General features: G+C 37.8%; 2 long non-coding RNA genes across 2 annotated transcripts; one reads left to right on the plus strand and one right to left on the minus strand.

Annotated features, from left to right (window-relative positions):
- Positions 1–4,919: 4,919 nt before the first annotated feature.
- Positions 4,920–7,671, minus strand: LOC113281991. Its single transcript, XR_003326479.1, has 5 exons — positions 7,266–7,671; positions 6,930–7,050; positions 6,313–6,470; positions 5,881–5,997; positions 4,920–5,550 (listed from the first exon to the last, which is right to left on the minus strand). It is a non-coding gene; the product is annotated as an uncharacterized LOC113281991 (long non-coding RNA).
- Positions 7,672–12,337: 4,666 nt separating this feature from the next.
- Positions 12,338–13,626, plus strand: LOC113277565. Its single transcript, XR_003324986.1, has 2 exons — positions 12,338–13,136; positions 13,248–13,626. It is a non-coding gene; the product is annotated as an uncharacterized LOC113277565 (long non-coding RNA).
- Positions 13,627–19,611: the final 5,985 nt, after the last annotated feature.

Here is a 19,611-nt window from a genome sequence, read left to right on the forward strand (position 1 = left end):
CTTCATAAATTGTTAGGCTTGGTTTCCCGTGCCCTTAATATCTTCTGCTGGTTCAGAATTCCTCGTATAGTGGGATTCCATGTTGGTGGAGCTTTCCAATTCCGCGGCACATGTGGACACTCGTGCAAGGGAGAATATTTAGGATATTGATTGTGAAATTCAGTCATTATTCCAGCAATGACTTTGTTAGTGAGACGACGGATTCGGAGAGGATCTGGGTCCAGCCACTTGGTGAAATATTGTCGAGGTGAGACTAACCACTCATAACGTTTGGTGATAGCTTGGTTATGAGTAAAATTGAGTCCCCAGACAAAGGTAGCATATTTGAAAGTTGATAATATGAATACATGAGGGGGAATAAGACTTTCCTGAGTGCGGAATCTTATGACGAATTCGTGTGCGCTCTCCTCAGGTTTTTGTGTAAATCTTATCAAGGCTTGGACTTTCTCTAGATGCTCGAATGGTGGAGTGTCCTCCATTTCTTCTGAGCCGGAGCTTTCCTCTGAGTCGGATCTTTCTTCAACAAAGAAATGTGCAATTGAAGGTATTGAAGTTACCTTTTCACCATGAATCCATGACCGTCCAAGGATCATGTCATATCCTAGATCTTCTCTGACTATGTGAAACTTGGTTTCTGACCAGGGTTCCCCAACTTTCATCCCGAGGATGATGTAACCATATGCATCTCTGGATATTCCTTCATGGTCTCTGATTGTAATGGGAGCATGAGTGGCCTCTTGTCGAATGATACCTGCAGCTCTGAGAGTTTTCAAAGGTATGATATTGACATCAGTACCAACATCGACCAGTGCTCGCTTGAATTCATTTCCTTTCAGGTACACTGTGGTGAGAAGTCCCCATTCATACATCTCTTTGTCAGTGACTGGAGGCTCAGGGTGTATTTCTGGGATTGACAGTCGTTTCCCAGACACTATATGATTCAGAGCCGAAAAGATGTCCATCCTTTGAGCCTTTGACAGATACAACAATTTGCAGGCATGCTCGATCAATGATTGAACCGCTTTTTTGACTGGTGGTTCAGAGAACGTAAAGGTTCGAATTAGGAGAGGATTCTTGTGTACTCCTTCAGTCCCCAGTTCTCCTGAATCGGCTTTTTCCTTGAATATGCGTTTCAGAGTTCTGCAATCACTGGTTGGATGACTGACATACCTATGAAAGCGACAGTAACGAGGATTCTCCACTTCCTCGTCTGTCAGCTCTCTTTTGACGGGAGGTAAGTTGATCACATTATCTTGGATCCATACTTCCAGTAAATCGATCACCTCTTCAATAGGCAAAGGAAGTCTGGTATTTCCTGATCATTGTGCTGACATTCAATCGGCGCTTGTGCATTTCGAGCTTGATTGTCCTTCCTTGGTGCTTTCGTAGACATTGGAGAAGCACTCTTATGTTGCTGCGCATCAGCTTTTCTCTTCCCCCCTTCGGTAACATTCATGGAGGGTTAAACATTGTACTGTTTGTTGACTAAACGCCTGGTGCTGGTTCGAGTATCTCGTGGCTCCTCAGTTTTGACAGTTTTTGTTCTTTCCAGTAAGGCTGGAGCAGTAGTTGTTGATCGCTTGGCTGCTTCATGGAGTTCTGAGAAATTTTGGAACCGGAGATTTTCCAGCAAGGCTTTGTAGACAGGGATCATCCCATTGATGCACAATTCTACCAACTATTGCTCAGTAACATTAGGATCATGACAATCCAAGGCTTGAATTCTGAACCTCTTCACATATTCGTTAGGATGTTTGGTATTTTTCTGAGCCATTCTCTTTAAGTCGGAAAGAGTAATCTGCTCTGAGACGAAAAAGTATTTCTTGTAGAAGGCATTAACCATTTCTCCCCAACTAGCGATGCTCCTTGGTGCGATGTTATTGTACCAAGTATATGCTCGGCCGGTCAGAGACTTGGAGAATTCCCTCAGTCGGACGACATGATTGTGTTCATGTTCTCCTAATGCTTCCAGGAATCGAGAAACATACTCTCGGGCGTTTCCCGCTCCATTGTAAAGTGTGAACGTTGGAGAAGTATAGCCTTTCGGGAGAGAAATCCTCTGTACGGCAGAGGAATAAGGAGGTTGATAACGATGGACAGATGGTGCATTTCCTTTTCCACGAGTCTCTATGAAACGCTCCAGATCTTCACGAGTGATGAAACCTACGGACTCTTTTTCTGGCGTATTTTCTGCAACTTTGCGGGCTTCATCATCATCCACCACATGGACTGGTGAAACTTCAGGGTCAACTTGTTTGGCTTTTCCTTTTTCTGACCCTTCCTTATTTTTCTCTGACATTTTGTCTGTCAGAGTTTTGAGATAATTGCAAAGCTCCTTCTGAGTAGCAGCCATATCAGTTTAATTTTTGGCGAGAACTTCCTGGACCTTCATGAGATCATCTATGGTGGGCGGATTTTCTCTAACTTCCTCAGGGTGTCGGCCGAAGAGAGGATGATTTTCAACATTGGTTGGAAGCATGAATGGTTTCTGGAATACCATCATTGTTATTGTTGCTAGTGCTAGCGTCGTTTGCATTTGTAACCAACCCAAACCTAAGACCAGCCATTTTGTGAAAATGTGGGATTGCAACCGAGAGATTAATCTCCCACTGTGGTCGCCAATCTGTAGATGGGGAAAAACGGTTCGCTGGTTTTCTAGGGAATTGAAGAGTCGAGCGTGTTGTCGAGACTCCTCAACCAAGCAAACTGCTCAACCTCACACAGATGCACTGCAAAGGCAGTGCTTAGATTCGAGAGATCAATCTGTAAGACTCCGGATTAAACCAAGTCAATGGCCGTTCCAGAGTCAATTCGGTCGCAAAGAGGGAGATTGGTTGATCTGTAGGAGGGAAGCTGAGAATTGTGTGGGATCAATGATGATCAAGGATTGTGGATGTGTTGAAGGTTTCTGCAATTTCTGTGAACTGATAAGTTCGAATAAGTTCTGGTAGATTGATGAATTCTTGAGAGTAATTGCTCGAAAAATTTTGTGTAGACGAATGTTGTCTTTTCAATCATGGATGCAGAGACTTATTTATATTGTCAGAATAGTAAACACCTTGATCCCTGTAAGTGTGACAGTTTCTTGAGTAAAAGAGTGGGGAAGTGGGAAATCGTGGTGAAACCAGTTCCAGGTCGTATGGAGACGTGGTTAACCGTCCACCCACTACTTTGTTAACTCCTTCAACCGTTTGCACGACTTACTCACATTTCTCATCGTGGATGAATCCACGTGTCGTAGGCCGCCAAACCAAAACCCTAATCGATATCCCCCCATGTGAGGTGATTAATGTCTCACGAATCGTGGAGTCTGCGTGACAAACGTGTATTTTATTAGTCAGTTGTTGACTGATTAGACAATGAGTCTCGGTTTTGTTGAATTGAGCATGAGTGACGAATGCTCAGTAATTCATGGATTGAACATACGTGTTCTTATGTTGACTAGATTTTGTGCCCGTGCTATGCCCTGGCGGCTTCGCAAACTTGGTTCACCAATTCAATCTACAATTATAAACAGAATGGCATGGTTATGCACCAACTACAAATACAATGCATCACTACCTCTTTCTTTGAACCATATTTTTGATTTGGTAAAGCTCGGCTTCGCCTCGCCCCGTCCCGATATGATTTGGTAAAGCTGGGCTTCGGCTTCGTCTCTCCCAGTCCTGATTTGATTTGGTAAAGCTCGGCTTCGCCTCGCCCCGTCCCGATATGATTTGGTAAAACTGGGCTTCGGCTTCGTCTCGCTCAGTCCCAATTTGATTTGGTAAAGCTCCGCTTCGCCACGTCCTGATGCATTTTTGATTTGGTATCACCAAGTTTCTGCACAAAATTAAGACCACTGAATTCAGTTTCGCTGACAGTCATCGTTAAAATAAGTCATCTGACTCATATCCTTAGTTAATTACCCAAAACAACTTAATGTTCCAAGCATGAAAACAGGTACGTGCTTATTTGATAACTTAGGTAAATACCTTAATTACTTTTCAAAATTTAGATTAACATTATCATCTTAATCACATTATTGTCTTTGTTTAGCCAATTCATATGAAATGGTTTTGAAGTTCAGATACATGTTAGTCCTTTTACGCACTAATATCTAAACAACCAAGAACTAAGCTTTATTTTCCGTAGCAGCAGCATCAATGGAGAAAGAATCTCTCTAAGCGTGAAAAGTAAAAGGAATGGTGGGCAGTAGGAATCAAATCTTACCTATGTAAGCTTACAGTAAGTTATAGCACCTCCCTGATGCCAATCCTAGTTAAATTAGGAACTCAAAAACAGCACAAAATTAAGCTCAACCTACAGAAATTTATATGGATTTCTGATTGGTTTTGAATATTGAATCTAAGTATCTTTTTCAGGTGACCGAGTAATCCATAAATGACGACCTTACTTGAACATGATTCGTTCTATGGGCTTGTGCTTTCTTTCTTGCTTGAGCTGTATAATATCCTAAAAATGAGTCGAACAGAAAATTAAAGAGAACTCATATTGTATTTTAGTCAATATTAACCACCCTGGCTTTTCTACTCTTTAAGCCAAACTGAAATCACAGAAAGTATTGTCGCCAAATTAAGGCCTATTGTGTCAAAATGTTATCAACCTATCTTGTCCAAAGACTTAATGTCCAAGTTGAGGAACTTTATCTAGTGCTACCTGTACTCACTTGTTGGTAAAAAAGAAAATCAACCGGAGGTAAAGCAAAAATGCCTATTATCACCACATGTAGCTGCACATCTTCTACAATTCGATGCCTCATAAAATTTCAGTCATACAATTAGCATCACTCCACTGACTCTTAGATACTTTTAACCGTAATTTTGAAGCCTAGCTGGTCTACGCCTGTCACAAAGAAAATGGCGTAACCACTCAATTGGTGGTGTGCATTTAGTGTGAGTGTGCATTTAGTGTGAGTATGCATTTGAAATTTTAGTTAATATCTCGCATACATAGCTATGTCCCATACATAGTTAATATCTCGCATACATAGCTATGTCCCATACAGGGTATCCAATTCCTTGTGGAAACTTAAAAGAGAATTCACCATTCAACCACCAGAGATAACATATCAGTGAGAAACACACCTCATAAGCCAATTAGACACTAATCATTAGTCAAATCTAATTTTAGTTAATATCTCGCATACATAGCTATGTCCCATACAGGGTCTCAAATTCCTTCTGTTGTCGCTTGTGGAAACTTAAAAGAGATCACCATTCGCCACCACAGATAACATATCAGTGAGAAAAACACCTTAACAACTGCCATCAGGCAAGCAGTTTGATTAAGAAATCCCATCTTACAACTTCTCACAAAAATCATCTTACCTTTCTTACTCAACCACTTGCAAATTTTTTGTATACCTTTAATGACTTGGCCTTCGTCGCTGATTGCACAGTCGATGGCAGATAATTTGGGTTTCCGTTCACAATATTACCCGGGTCAGCAGCAGAATACGACAACCTCTTTGAAGCTCTGACTTGGGGAGTAAAACTTCTCAGAAATGATAGCCAAATGCAAGAGAAAACTGCACATAGGTTGTATCTTCTGCAGGTACAAAACCACACCTTAGTTAGATGAGAACACACAAATTTTAATCATACAGGTAATGGATCTTGGCAGCATCTAATCAACTAAGAAGTTGAAAAACACATAAATTTGCAGTAACAATCAAGTCAATCATAAACATAAGCAATTGTAACTCGAAAACCTCATATATCTATTTATTTCATAGGATCACCGGTGAAATTGAATGGAATTAGGTGCGGATATATATAAAAAGCAAGAACAGATATAAAAAATAGTCACCAGTTTAACAGTTTCATAAATGTATAGAGATTCATAATAGTAACAGAATCTACAAAGTGGAGTTGTTACCTTCTTCCTGTCGATAAACTTAACTGAGAAACTGCAGTCGGCGAGCCATTCCTCCATTATCCATGAAACCTAAGCCCGTTTTTCCAAACGGAGTAATCCACCTTTACAACATATTGCCTGCACAAAACCGAATATTCGACTTCAATGAATATCCGAAATCATTTCATTAATCTCTGCACTTTTTAAAAGTATAGGCAACAAATTCCTAAATAGCTCGAGATATCCATGATAACTACAAAATAGCTACATACAACCAAGTGGGCTCAATAGATTGCTAACAGCACAAACAACTGTCACATAGACATCACCATCAGGTCATAAAATTCCTGTTCATCAGACCTCTAAAAAAGCCATAAAATCGCATTTAAAATTGGTCACTAATACAAGCATAACTCCTTTAATCAAAGATAGATAAGATGTAAGTAAACTTACCGGTCATATGTATTTATTTAGTTCTTTTCAACTGAAATTGGGTTAGTATTTACATCTCTAGTCACATATGCCTCTATGAGCACCGCAAATTAGACATACAAACACTAACACAATTCAATTAGGACTGGTCCTTCTCTTCCTGGTATGGATCCTCAGGCCTGTGGAAGATCATAATTATACAATCATGAGTCACAGAGTTGTAGGTTATTATGTAGCAATGCAAATCCTATATCACAAACTCGCTTTTATTCCCTTTACACTTCAGTCAGCACGCACTCTATTTTTTGGCAATGGAAAGCAAAACTTCATCCGGTTGGCTACTGCACCCAGTGAAATTTGTGTACTCAAACCGTAAGTAAAATCTTATCGTTTAAGGCTAAATAACTAATCAGAACTAATATTTAATTCCTGGGTTTGCTGCTTAAGTTTGACTTCAATTTTAACCTAAACTATTAGCAATAGAAACCATAAACAGACCAGCCAAGAAAATACTTGGAAAGTTACATTCCATGGGTCCTTGAAAAGTTGAAAACAAAATCCATGTTAAACTAAAATGCTTAAATAGATGTCACACTACATATTTCCGTCGCTTGTTTCATTAATTATAATCTTAGTACCTATTCTTGGGCAACGTGTAATGGACATCTCTCGCCAGTCCTTTAGCATCACCACACATATATAGATAACCGTCCCCTGATATCGTACGTTCCACACATCTGCTGCTTAGATGATCAGCCACTGCAAAAGAGAATCAAAAAATCTCATAGAGGCATCATACTAAAGGACATCTAATTAATTACCTCATGGTTCTTTTATGATCGACCACCGCAAAATCATAAATATAAAGAAAACCAATCTGGATGTTTAATCTACAAGGTTCTATTTATCCAAAAAAATGATTACTAAAACAAAATCCTAATTAAACCTTAAGTTGTAGAGTGATTAGCTCTCACCTGCAAAATAACCTTAGAGTGTACAGTGATTTCCCTAACCTGTGAGCTTAAAATATTACTTGTTTAATTTCGTTTACTTTCATAATAGAATCTAAGAAAACAATAAAATCAAAAAAGAACAGAGAATGCCCCCAAATCAAAATAAGCATATAAATAGGATTACAGAAGAATTGATCTATAATTCTGGTTAATAGACTAATATTAGATCAAGAAAAATAGGATTATCAAAAACTTATTTTGTTTTACATTGTTTGGAAAAAATGTTCACTTAGATTTTTCCGAGAGATTTAGGAAGATGAGATCGATTAATTTCGTCAACTGTACTATGCAGAGGTGTTTCTGATGAACAAAGAGATGGAGAAGGAGATCAGAGAGAGGAGAAGGAGATCAGAGACGAAAGAAGAAAAAAAATCTGTCGGGATTTGAAATAGGGTGTTTTGCGAGTTATAACCCGTTGACCAATAGAGTATCGCCAAGTGTACTCCAGGTTCAACGTGAAAACTCTTTTCTCAGCGATTGTGGCCCTCTCGAAAACTCATTATTCTCTCGTTGAACGGTGATGCTCACCATTCAACGTGGGGGCTCCAATGAGTTAGGATTTTAAAGGAGTTAGATATTGCTCGTCTGAGCAAATATTGTAAATTCGGGCAATTGGGCAACTATTGATCGATTAAACGAATTGCTGAATATTGATAGTTGGATCAATATCTAGCAACTGAGTAAGTATTGCTCAATTCGACGGATTATTTATTGGTAACGTGATCCAATAAAATATTAATTAAAATATTGGTAGACTACCAAATATTATATGATTAATCCAGATATTGATTGATGAATCAATATAAATTTATTAGTGCTTGAATCTTACTCATAATGATGATTTGTGGAGCGTTTATTCGAAACCCTAATTTCTGATCAATTGTTCGTCAATTGATGAATTGCTGAAAAATAGGTCATGAGTGATGGAGGGACCGACCACATGGGATGATGGATGTCCATGTGGCGCTCAAGTGCTCTAGTGAGCGTGCACCAGGGTCCTTTGTTGACCGGTTGGTGAAAGAATAATGACTAAATGTCGGTTTCATCATTTATTAAAATAGTGCTCAATTGAGCATTAGGTGATAAAACCTAATTATGGAAAAGTGGGGAACCGACCAAGAGGGCATGAAACCAGCCCTTGGTGGTCGTGGGATCAGCGGATGGTTGTTGATCAAATTCCAAGTTGGTTAGAAAGAGTTTGGAGCCAATATGAGCAATTGAGCAAATTAGGTCAAAATTATAAGAATGTGTGGGACCGGCTCCTTGCAAGCCTCAGGGCCGGCCTTGGTCGGTCAAGGAAGCATGCACGTGTCACCATAATGTCCGTGTCTCAATCCTGAGAGATTCGGCATTTTCTGATGTGCGTTTGAGCAATATTATGAAATTTTCAGAAGAGTTCGATCTTTGACTGAAATTCCTGATTTTGCTCGAATGAGCAAGTAGAACTTTGCTCGTTTGATCAAAATTTGGAAAATATTAAAATAATGATATTTTTATATTTGGCGTGAGTAGCCTATCGGTCATGTGACCATTTGACTTTTTGGCTTTTTCATGGTTTGAGCAATATTTCAGAAAATATGAAGAAATCATGATTTTTGCTCAAACTGAGGAGTTTCATGAGATGAGGGAACTAGCAATTATGAAAGATTAGGGATTGTAAGGTGTGGGACCGGTCACGGCTAGGGCATGGTCGGCCGGCCAGGTAGCCCGGTCCCGCAACACCTTTCCCTATTTTTTGTTATTTTTCATGAAACCGTGAAAATATGGAGAAACCATGAGTTTTGCTCAAACAAGGAAAGTTGCTAGAATGAAGGAGTTTTCATGAGTTCATGAAAATAATAAAATAAGGAAAAATAATGGAAGAGGCATGGGGACCGGCCACGTCTAGGGCATGCCCGGCCGGCCGGTTGGCCCGGTCCCTGGGCGCCTCTTTATTATTTTAATATTATTATTTTCTCTCTCCTGGTTTGTGTAGGATTCCTCATTTGTCCATATTTTCGAATGCTCGTTCGTGCATTTGGGTGCTCGTTCGTGCATCATTGTTGAGTACACTTGCACCATTTTCTTGGGGCTTACTCAGTGATGGTCCAGATGCCCGATTGTCGAGTATTTATTACTAATTAATGAAATCTAGTAGAGAATGATTCATGAAACCGAGTAATAAAGGTCAGTTATTTATTATCAATCCATAAGATCATCTGTGGATTCGATTACGGTTTCGGAATAATAAAATGAACATTACCATCCTACAAGATCGTGGATTCGACAACAGAATAGAAGTAATAAAATTGTTTATTACCATTTCATGAGATCAGCCGTGGATTCGATCATGAAATCGGAGTAATGATATTATCTATCACCATTCCATTAGATCAGCCGTGGATTCGATCATGAAATCGGAGTAATGATATAAAATAGATTATCTTCTAGGAATTCAGTGGTGAATGTCACGGTAGAATTAATCTATTGCAGAAGGGATATTAGCCAGTTAAAGCGTCATACCCGTTCTGAAAGGTGCATAGTTAGGAAACAACGAGTGTTTCCGATGTCCTGAAGGCGTTTTGCCCTCTCAACAATTATGTATGGAGAACCACCTGAATCTATACACGGTCTCTTTACATAGTCAGGGAACAGTGAGTGTCACCGACGTCCTGAAGGCGTTTTCCCTCTGAAAAATTATTTATGGAGGATCGCCGATCATTCTTCTATGTAAAGAGGTCATGATGAAATGCACATCATCGAACGCTCAGCTAGTGGGAGGCTTTTCGAGAATCATATTCATCACGGCTCTGAGAGGAACTCGATCAGAGATCGTGAAACGGTTCACGGATCGTAAAATATGAATCGTCACATGCGTTCCTGAAGCCGGGTCAGAAGCATGCAGTATCATGATTTTACGATTTTGACCTTTGTTGAAAATCCACCATCAACAGTTATATTCTTAGTTTATGAATGACTGAATCTGGTTTCTTTTGAAAATTGTTTGTGTTTGTTTAAGACGCGACAAAAGAACCTACTACAATGTGTGTGTGCAAAAAATGCATGACTCTGGAAGTTTTTTCTGTCACAATCAGTTTACATTTACCTGTATAAAATCCGATTCTGACAATTCTCCAGGGGCACAATTTCAGAATCGGGTTTTGAAGGTGCACCACATAAACCGATTCCGAAAATTTTGTTCACCTAGTTTTTAAGTTTTCAGAATAAGGATACATTTAAAGTCCGATTATGACAAAACAAAAAAAAATCCAAAGTTAGGGAATCGGTTTCTGTGGGCATCCCATGTAATCCGATTCTTGTGAGGAAAAGTGACAATGTTCATGTATCTTTTTTTGACAAGAATCGGATTACAAGTGACAAATTAAAAACCGATTATTGAGAGGCAGATTTTGACAACCTCTATAATCGGTCTATGTTGGCATCACATGTAATCCGATTCTTGCAAGGAAAAGTGGTAGTTCTTCTATAACTTTTTTTTGCCAAGAATCAGATTACATGTGCAATATTAAAATCCAATTATTGAGAGGCACATTTTATATGATTTTCAAGGACATAATCGGACTATGTGGACATACCTAAACTCCGATTGTTTGAATTAAATTTGAAAAAAATAGATGTTGAGTCTATATCTATATAAAGACAACCTCTTTGAAGCACTCCAACATCACACACTTAGCCTAGAAAATGGAGTGGGATCCGGAAGTAGACGTGAAATGGGAACCGTATGAAGATTTGTATCTCGTTAAATTGTTTGCTAATACGTTCCGTGAACGTCCGAATGAAATCTATTCAATGTTTTGGAAGATAGTTAAAGAGTTCTTTTACGGGCGTACCGGGAATCACAATAACCGCAAATGGAGAGACTTGGCATTTCGATTCAACTACATAAAAAGCGCAATGCGAGAGTATGTTAAAGTTAGAAATATGGTGTACCAACATCATCCACAAGCTCCTCTTAGGGAAAAAGTGATTAATCCGATAATATTTATACTTATGTCATCGTTAAAAGTTCGCATACTTACTAACATTTAAGAATTCACTGAATTTCAGCTGGAACGTTTCAATGGGATTTGGAGAATTCGTAACGGGGAAACTAAGTTCATTCAGCATAAAGAATATACAACGTTGTACCGACGTGCTCGGAGGTTCATTGATGAACATTTGATGCGTCAAATTCTAAAATACCCATACTAAATCCTATATATGTAATGCGCTAATTTCCTAACTATGTAATGAATATTTCATTTTTGAAAGTAAGATATAATCCGATTATGAGGGCATATATAAACATTGATTCCCATAATCGGTTTATTTGGGTGTTGAAAAAACCCGATTCTGGGTTTACTTCATTCTTTGAAAAAACTCAACCCAAAATCGGTTTACAACTGCACTAACATCAACCGATTCTGGATCGAGTTTTGAAAAAAAAATTAATTTTTTTTCAAGTTTTGACGATGAATAAATGGTAGTTGATTTCAGGGTTAACTTGATTAAACATCATTTAATTTCCCAAATTAGCACTAATCAATTAGGAGTAGTTTTACCATTTAGTAAAATAATTGGATAAGGGTTATCCGTTTTACTTCAAAATATTCTTTTTTGTCTTGTAGTCGTAGGCCCAAATTAATCATTCTATGCCTCAATTTAGCCAGGTTTTCTATTGTGAAAATTTCTGAGAAACCCAAATTTAATCTCTCTCTTTAAGAAACCCATCATTAAGATGGTATATACGTGTAGCATAAAAAATAAGATCTATGGTCAAGATTGATTAATATGTTTAAATTGAATTTAAGTTTTCACATTTTCGGCATCACTAAATTAATCTTTACCCATTACTTATAATAACAAACAAAAAAAAGTATATATTTATTTACGGTCAATTAGTTGCCTTATTCAACAGTCTATCAACATGATTTCCGGCTTAATTAATATTACAGTGAATTAGTTACCTTTTTTCACGGATGAAACCAGGAATCATCGGAGATCCTAATCAATATTTGGATAAGAGTCATAAGACAAACACTAATCACTTGGTCGCTGTTTTTTCCTTCCATTACGATTTGTCTTATCCCAAACTTCGTGTTGCACAGAGGATAATTTCAGTTTTTGCAAACTGTGATAATTTTAATTTTCGCACATTTTGATAATTGCAATTATCACGTTCATGTGAAAACTAGAATTTCCCATGTAACTAGATGACCGCAATGCGGTGGGGGGCCGACTGAGAAATCACTCGATTCCCATCCGAATAAATTTTCACCGATAAAGAAAGAGCTTGGGACACATATTGTGCAACACTTTTCTCCATGATAGAGCATCTAGGCGGACTGCCATTGAATCCCTCTTCCAGGAAAAGCTCGATCGGTTCCTCCGATGAGTGTGGAATTGTTCAGGAAAGATTACAAATGTTCCTAAACAAAATCTACTATGATTTTATAATTTCATTTTATATCACGGGTTTATGAGCCGGTACTGTTTTACGGAAGGAAAACATATATTATTAGCATTTTACAAAAATAGAAATTAAATTTTAATTCCTAAAAGCGTTAAAAAGAACAAGTGTGGTAAATGTAAACTCATAACTCCACGTGTTGGTGCTCTTACATGCACTGTGTTTTGTTATAACCAGTCTAGGGTTCCATATATATTTTAAGTGGTTACGGTAAATACAACCCCAATTCAATGCCTTCTTTTCCGTAACTTTCTTTTGCATTTTTAACTCCCTACCAAACAAATTCCGTTTTTTTATTTAATGGATGCAGTTTCTACTCTGATTGGATTTGAATCATGGGTTATGGGAGATTGATCAGATCTGTGTGACTTCAATTTTTGGTGGGTACCTGGCTGTCGGAAAGGGAGTTTGATTTTGCGTATTTGAGATCTTGCATGAGAGATTTATTTTTCCTTCTGATGGTCAAATAATCAAGTTATTATCTTTGACAGGTTAATGAAGAATCAATTAAGTTATTACTCATTGTTTTTTTCGGTATGGTGGTGATGAAGGTGAGACTGTGAGAGTAATTTGATTCCTATCTTTAGTATCTACCGCAAGAATTCTGGGCTAATTAATCGGGTGCGGTTTTAACCCGATCTGGTTCATCATCTCCTACATCCGCGATTAACCCGAGATGACCCGAAATCTCTGTAATTTACAGTATACCTCTGTTTTTATTCCAGATTTTCTTTTCCAATTAACTTCAGCGAAATAATGCATGAAGATTTGAGTTGTTTGTTGATTCCTCAAATTGGATAGATGTATAAATTTCTTTGGTTGATCATTTTTTGATTAATTCTATGAATTTAATCATAGTTAAACTTTGAATTTTTTTCTATTTTGAACAAATATGATGGTGAAATCGATCGATTCTGATCGATACAATGGATATTTTTCAGAATTTTGACCTGAGAATATGTTTGTATGAGTGTGTTTCAAATAAATTGGTGATCAATTTGATTGATTATCCCCAATTTAACTTTAATTTTGTGAAATTGCAAGATTTAAGATTTCAAATTTTAAATTTCTGGGACATTTGTTGTGACCGACAAATTGCAGTTTTCTCATCATATAGAAGGCCTCCTTGACAGTCGGCCAATTATCTCGCAGATTTATGATGGTTACCGAATGATAATTCAAGTTATCACCCAAATGTGATCGCAAACAACCCGATCATCCAATCATACAAAACCACTGGCAACAACAAGTATCACAAAAAAGAAGATAATATAAGAGGTGAATGATCTTACTATTCACATGAAAAGGGTGATAATAGAGTTTTTGTTTTCTTTTAGAACGGGAAGAAATGTGATAAGCTCTGTTAGCTCCTAGAAGAAGAAGAAAATGAAGAGTAGAAGGCGGACGTGACATGAACAAGGTGATTATGTGACATGAACAAGGTGATTATGACTGACATGGAATGTTGGAATTGTTATATGTCATGTACCGTGTATGAGAGTGGGAGTGCCCCATATCATGTTAGTGTCGTTATTTAGTATAAGTAGTTGGTGGTAGTATTTAACTTAAGAGTGGGTGTCCTTATCATTGTGATGAGTGGGTTAGATGTAAACATCTGGTGGCATTGTAGCCGTTGGATTTAAGAGTAAGGTTTAGCTTTATAAGCTGAAAGTCCTGTAATAGTTAGGGTTATCAGATTATTAATCCAAAACAGAACTTTGTTCTACACACTGTGTTCTTTTGAACTGAAAGGCTTGATTTTCACGAATTAAGAGAGGTTTATCCTCAATTTATCAACCCAATCATGTCATTGTACTTAGGTACATGAAAATTGGTATCAGAGCCGTTTCGATCCGCGAGGGATTTGATGGCAGAGTTTAGTGAAGCTGCACAACTTCAACAGATCTCTGAAAGTGAAAATCAACACGAGTTGAAGCTGGTAGAAATGAACAAGAAACTTGATAATATTTTGACAAAGGAGTATTTCCATGAGTAGATGAATGTTTTTTTCAGAAGCAGATGAAAATTGTTTCTCAATTTATTTTTACTAACCCTGAAAAAATTGGTGGCGACTCTTCGTCTGATGACGGAGTGATGGGCACCTAATATTGCATACATTCTTATCATTTTGTAGGTGTTTAGGGTATTTTGTTGCACTAATTGCTTATAATAATGCCAAACTATATATTTTGTACTTCTTATTCGTTGCGAGTAAAATGCGTGGGAATTGTCCTGACTTTTGTTTTGTAATTCTAGGGGAATGGAAAGAATGGTCTGAACATGTGCTTTGAAGGAAGTGGAGCTACAATACCCTGTCAAGCTAGTTACCAAATCGATGTTAGGCAGACGCGTGTAGTGGAGAACGCAGCCATGGTGCCAGCAGAGTTGTGAAGCTAATGGATCTACTAATGGACCAGAAATGCAAGAAGAAGAAATCAATGGGATGAAATTCAAGTGATAGCCATGTTGGGAATTAAAAGGAAGCCAATCCCAATTTTTCTTCTCATACCAAAATGGGGTCTTCATGCTTCACACCTGAATATCCATTCCATTACCTTTCCCAAAACCCAATCTCATCACAAGAAACAAAATATCTCTCTGCTGCTGTGTTCTTCTTCCCCAAAATTTCAATCACCCATCTTTTGTGTCTCCCCAATTTGCTTAGCATGTCAAATCTATCAAACCCATACATCTATCACCACTTTTACCATGTCAAGACTTGTTGCTTATCTTTTCTATTATCAATATTCAGTCATAACCCTAGGCTTTGAATGATACAAGAGTAGGTCAGCTGTTTGGTTCTCACAAGCGAAATAATTGACAAGCTAGAGGTATGATTTTGTTACTCCTTGCAAACATCAAAAGCAGCAGCAAGAAATTGACGGCAATAGTCAGAAAAAGAAGAAGATGTTGACCAATTCTCTCTACAACAACAGGTGTGTAAAATTAGGTCTGAATTTGACTTTCTTTGCAATAACGACAAGATGAAGATAAGTGCAGTGGCGGTTCAATAGTGAGTTTAATCACATCAAATCCCTAATTTTGTGGTTGTACTTTGTTGAAAATGAGATTTCTATTTTGGGAAACTTTTGTATAAATAGAGAATGGGTTGTTGATGAAAAGCAAGCCCGGACTAGCCGGTGCAAGTTGTAGTGTTAGGTTTTAATTTTGTAGTGATGTTTTAGTTTGTTAATTAGGGTTGAAATGAAGAGCTTACGCTTATTAGATTACTTTAGCAAACTCTGTTGTTTTGTTTGAATATTATTGCATATGGAATGGTTTAATACTTGTTTACCAGCATATATGTATAACTTTTACTTCAAATGTCTTGCATCTGTAGTTGTTAGGATATTTGTATGTTGTTGATCCAACTCATGCTTCATTTGATATGGTTAATCTGTGATTAGTTGTGCTATAAAAAGACATCTAATTCTAAGGATTAATCCTTTAGTTGACATTAGACCATCTACTTAAGAATCTTTAAGTTATCGGAAAAACGGGAGACTTGTATCTCTACCGCCGATTAAAGGGACAACACTGTTAGCTAAACTATCTAACCTAGGTTAAGTACTGGATTCAACTTCCATAGTACTTTCCACTTGAGTGTTTAAAATCCTTTATTTCATTTACTTTCTTCATTCTATTTAGCACTTCATACCAATTGGTTCGTCGTATCGACACCCAACAAAACAACCCTTGTGATACTCTCTCTTTTGAATCAGTTTTAGTAAGACTTTGGAATCAACGTTACACCGACTAGTCTTTGTGTGTTCGACCCGTATTTGCCCTGTTTACATTGTTGACACCGTGCACTTGCGGTTTATTACAATTGTAGGTTATCTTTCTTGGCCTACCAAGTTTTTGGCGCCGCTGCCGGGGACTTGGTAGCGGTGTAGTTGATTCTAGCTTCATCTTACTAGTTTTAATTTAGTTTTGTATATATGTGTTAGATTTTCTTTTGTTTTCCTGTCATTATAGTTGTAGCTTGTTCTATTGCATATTAGTTGTAGTAGTTGTTGTAGTTTTTCTTTTAACTTCAATTATTCTATCTACCTGCATTCTCGTACAAGCATCATTGTATTAGTTAGTCCATTTGCACATCTATCTTGCATCACTTAAAACTGCCTGCATTTGTGTTGCTGTGGCTTGTCAGTTTTCTGTGCTTCTGTAATTTTTTCCATTTGATGTTTTGTAGTCATAACTTAGCAGGTTAACTACATCCCATCTGTAGTCTGTCGCATCCAGTAGATGCTTAGCAAAATTTTCAATTGTTTTCCTTTACTTTCTTAGCTTATAGTAGTTAAACCCATCTGTGTATCTAATTTTCAGTAGTATAATCCACTTGTCTATATAAACTGCATTTTAGCTTTGTGTTGTTAGCTGTAGTTGTAATTTTTCAGTTCACTTGCATCTGTAACTTTTCTGTTGTTTTGTAGTTCAAGCTAAACCATTTGTTCATATATTTTTCATTACTGAAAACTATCTGTCGTTGCATTCAAAAAAATAATATTGTAGTTGTAGCCTTTAACTTCGATCATTTTGTATCTGCACCTCTTCATAGTTATATTCTGTAGCTTAGTTCATAGTTGACATCATTTCAGCGCCTGTAACTTTCAGTTTGTTGTGATACTATAACCTGCAAGTCATCTCGTTCATAGATACACTTTGTTCTATATTTCAGTAGGTACAGTCAATGTAAATCACTCAGTTTTATTTATTTGTATTTAACTTAGTGGCTGTAGTTAAGTTCTGTATATACTTATTTAGATTTTAGTCATTGATATAACTTAGGCTTTAACTCTATCTGTGATATAATCTGTATCTTAGTTCTAGGTGAAAGCTTCGATCCATGTAAAGCTGTTTGTAGCTAGTTCTGTTATAGTGCGGGTTGTAAAAATTGTTAGGTTTCCGCTGCTTTTAGCTTTCTCTGTATATAGCATATTGGGATCTGTATCTGACTAATTGTAGATGGGTAAAAACAATTTGCTGGTTTTTAAGGAATTGAGGAGATGACCGTACGGAGGAGACTCCTCGAACCGAGCGAAATGTTAAACCTCACACAGATGCACCGCTGTAAAGGGGGTGCTTTAGATTCGAGAGATCAATCTGTAGTACTTTGGCCTAAATCAAGACAATGACCATTCCAGAGTAAATTCGGTCACAAGAGAGGATGGGTTGATCTGTAGGAGGGAAGCTGGGAAATGTGTGGAATAAATGGTAATCAAAGATTGTGGGTGTGTGAATTCTGAATATGATAAGCTCTGAATGATTGAAATTGCTCAATTGAGAGTAGTTGCTATATTGATGAGTTGATGATCTCGTGTTGTCAGTTTGACGTGAGATTGATGATGTCGATGATTCAATCATGATTCAGAGACTTATTTATATTGTTGGAATTTTAGACACCATGATTCCATGAAGTGTGACAGTTGATGGAATCAAGGAGTGGGGAAGTGGAGATCGTGTTTGAAACCAGTTGCTCAACGTGTGGAGACTTGGTCGATTTTCGACCCACCACCTCGTGAATTCTTTCAACTGATTGCACGACTTGCTCACATTCCATCGTGTGTTTGAACACACGTGTCGTAGACCGCCAGACCAAAACCCTAAGTGATATCCCCCCAAGTGACACGATTGACGTCTCGTGGTTTGTTAGTCAATTGAGGACTTCGTGGTTTGATGGGACGATGAGTCCATGTAGTTGCCGAGTGTCGAACATGATTTTTCTGAAACTCATGAATTGAAAAAGTCATGAGACAGAGGTATAGTTCTTACGATGAAGTGAGCAAGTATTGCTCATTCGGTGGATCGTCGAATATTGATTGTTGAACCAATATTTCTTGGTTTGAGCAAATATTTATCATCTGAGCAAGTGTTGCTCATATGATGAATTGTTGAATATTTGATCGTCTGAGCATGTGTTGCTCGTCTGATGGATTATTGGTAGCGTACCAAAAATATTAATTAGAATACTGGTCGTTGAACCGAGCATAATTAATAAAATTAATGACCATGAGGTCGTCGTAAAATTATTAAGGTTAGAATCTGGAATGATGATCCTTGGATTCAGAAACCCTAATTTGATCAATTGATGATAAATTCATGGTTCGTCAGAATTTCAACCATGGGACGAAGGAGGGAGCGACTACATGGGACCGTGAATCAACCATGTAGTGTCCATATGATCACGTGAGAAAATGCGAAGAACTCCTGAAGAGTTGATGATTTGTTGGTGGAAGAATGATTAAATGCTGGCTTAATCATTTATTCAAAAATGCTCGTCTGAGCCTTAGGTGAGAAAACCTAATTAATTATGACGAGGCGAGGGACCGACCATGGAGTCATGAAACCGGCCCTGGGTTTTCCCGTGACCGCCTGACGATCACTTCATGAAAATCCAAAGTGTTTGGGAGAGTTTTGGACCTAATACGAGCAATTGTGCAAGTTAGATCAAAACTGTGAAAATTGATGGGACCGGCTTCCGTGAACCAAAGAGCCAATCTTGGTTGGTCAAGATAGCGTGCTCGTGTCCCCAAGGCGTCCGCGTCTCAGTCCTGAGAATTTTGATATTTTCTGGCGTGCAATTGAGCATCCATTCGAGAAAATATGCCAAAATTAGGGTTTCGACGAAACTGAGGAAAACACCATGAGATGATGAAAAATAATTATAAAATAAGGAATGAGGAGGCGTGGGACCGCCATGGTCAAGGCATGGTCGGACGGTTGTGACCACGGTACCGTGGTGCCTTTTCCTTACTTTTATAATATTTTGATGATTTTATGAAAAATTCATGAATTTTGAGAAATTTGATGAATTTAGGGAGTTTCCATGAATTGAAGGAGTTTTCATGAGTT

Source organism: Papaver somniferum, chromosome 5 (assembly GCF_003573695.1).
Source record: "Papaver somniferum cultivar HN1 chromosome 5, ASM357369v1, whole genome shotgun sequence".
Classification (NCBI taxonomy): Eukaryota; Viridiplantae; Streptophyta; class Magnoliopsida; order Ranunculales; family Papaveraceae; genus Papaver; species Papaver somniferum.